Below are 2,693 nucleotides of genomic sequence, written 5' to 3' on the forward strand. Positions count from 1 at the left end.
AGTTGGAATTTATAGAAGGCTACAGGAGAGAGGGGCATGGATGAGCTAGTGTATGGTGGGAAGAATAATTTAGGCCTTAAAGAAGCTGGTTCTGTGCCATACTCTTTCTAGAGACTTCTACCTAAGGAAGAACTACACGATATCCATGAATGCTTTGGTATGGGCACACATGTGACCTTGAATTTGGAATTTTTATAAGAATTATTCTTCTGTGTTTATCTTATACATTCATCTATTCCATCTTGCCCTACAGAACAATCAAGTGTCTGGTGACTTTGAGGTGCCATGTGACGATGTTTCAGTGAATGGTTGGTGTAGCCTTGCAGAAAGAAACCCCAAATCCTTCCTAGCATCTCTACTGTCCTAGATCCTTACATCTATCATGTTGCCTCTGCCTTTCTATGTTAGAACATTTATGGAAAAGAAAATCACAGTCCTTATTCAAAATCCTTGCTTTTTTAAAACAAAAGTCTAAACACTTTAGAAGGTGGATCTGCCTCAGCCTGCTTTCCCAATATTGTTTCTCTCCATTTTCCCAATAATGTATTAGGCTGGGCATGACTCAGCATTCTGGACCTAGGGCTGTCTCTCTGAAATAAACCCTTACTTTCATTTGAATCAAAAGATCAATAGCACCTCTTTCTCCCAGCTCCTCCCAGATATCATCAGTCAAACATTATTAGAATTATGACAATGTCCCTGTCATTGGTTAAAATACTATGACATTTTTATAATTATAATAAGTGATCCTATTATGATTATTTGTTTATATGTATATTTCTTCACTAATTTGAGGTCCTCAAAACCAGAAAACACTTGGTTATGTTTCTGTTGCCAGTACATGGCATAGCTCCTTATCCAGGCGAGGCACTTCCTGACGGTTTGCTGAAGTTCTTAATGACAAATGGGGGTTTTATTCTTTATTTTTTGTTGTTGTTGTTGTTGTTTTTTAGGTCAAAATATCTGACTAATTCTAGTGGTAAATAGCAAATGATTTAGAAAAAGAGATTCCATTTTCCTTCACTGCCCCTAATTGTATAATTGTCTTTTGTCTACCTCAGTCATCCCGGTGGCTCCATGGCCTTTGTTTGCAGAGGAAGCATAGTGGTTTGATAGGTCACAGGAAATATTCCTAACAACATTCCAGGGAAGTAATCCCAGTGCTGAGAACGGAGCCAAACAGGAGAGAGTGCATGGAGATAGAATTAAACCCAATACAAAGAAAATTGCCACTGTGAGCATTTTATATTAACCTTTTTAAATTGTGGATTATCCATTCTGAGCACAAATGTATCAATCAGGGAAAATTATAGAGGCAGGAGCTATGGCCACAGCTGTGTGGCGTGCCTAATAAGTCTGGATCTCGACATTTCTCAGCCTGGTGGCACAGAAGATGAGGACCAGGAGCATGAGGACTGTGAGAAGAATACAAATGTCTGTGTAGCAAGAAAAGGAAAGGCCCTAAACCTTAAGGCTTCAAGACCTGCAGGGAAATGGCTGCTCCTGGACTATCAGAAGACAGCTGCTCCTTCTGCGGATGTGACTATGTCATTACACATTAATGTCAGAAGCGTTTAGAATTCAGGCTTGGAACCTCTTTGTGAAAAGGAACGTACAGACACGGTGTGTGTGTGTGTGTGTGTGTGTGTGTGTGTGTGTGTGTGTGTGTGTCCGTATGCTTAGATTTCTCAAAACCTACTTTATTTAGGGCTCTTAAATGCTTCTACTTCCCTTCTAATCCACTGCCTATAGGTAGAGGAGAACACTTCATGTGTCTGTGTGTACATGAGGGTCTCTGTATGAGAGTATCTGTGTGTATGGTGTGTGTGTGTATGTGTGTGTGTGTGTGTCTGTGTGTGTGTGCAGTTACTGAACAGACACACAAATAGTCAAAGAGCAAACACTACAACTAATGATAAGAATTGCTAAGACTAGCCTGTTGTTCTGTTTGAAAACCTACCTGAGAGCCTTACTTCTGTCTAGCACCGACCATGAGGCATGCCTGGCTTTCTGCAAATGGTGAGTTTGCTAGTGGCATTCAGTATGGGGATTAATCATAGGAAATCCTTTGAAACTTCCATTTTATCTGCTACTTGTTCTCTCTCTGTGTCTCTGTGTCTCTGTGTCTCTGTCTCTCTCTCTGTCTCTCTCTCTGTCTCTCTCTCTCTTTCTCTCTCTCTCTCTCCCTCTCTCTCTTCCTCTTCTTCCTCTGCCCCCTCTCTCTGCCTCTTCCTCTCTCTCTCTCTCCCTCTCTCTCTTTCTCTCTGTCTTTCTCTCCACACCTAGAATTTCTTTGATAGAAAAATACATCAAAACACTAGTCCAAGGGATACGTACCATGAAAAATTTTACTTACCAGGAAAGTGGGTCAGAGGAGAGGACATCCTATTGAGACTTTAGGCGAGAGTAGCAAGGAAGAATGGGGAAATAGTAGGATCCACAGAGTCCTGGAAACCTACAAGAAGAACTTTATGACAGGTAGATGTGGGTCCTGGGGTCCTCCTCAAACTAAGGCACCAGCCAAGGAGAATATAGGCAGTAAACTTCAAACCCCTACCAAGACCTAGCCGACGAACATGATATTCTCGACCATTGAGTGGAGAGTGAGATCTGACTCTCACACGAACTCTGGTGCCCCTTTTCTGACTAGGTCCCCTGGATGGGGAGGCCTGACAGCACTCAGAGTAGGGATA

This window comes from Acomys minous (genome assembly GCF_964271855.1).
Source record: "Acomys minous genome assembly, chromosome: 14".
Taxonomy (NCBI): Eukaryota; Metazoa; Chordata; class Mammalia; order Rodentia; family Muridae; genus Acomys; species Acomys minous.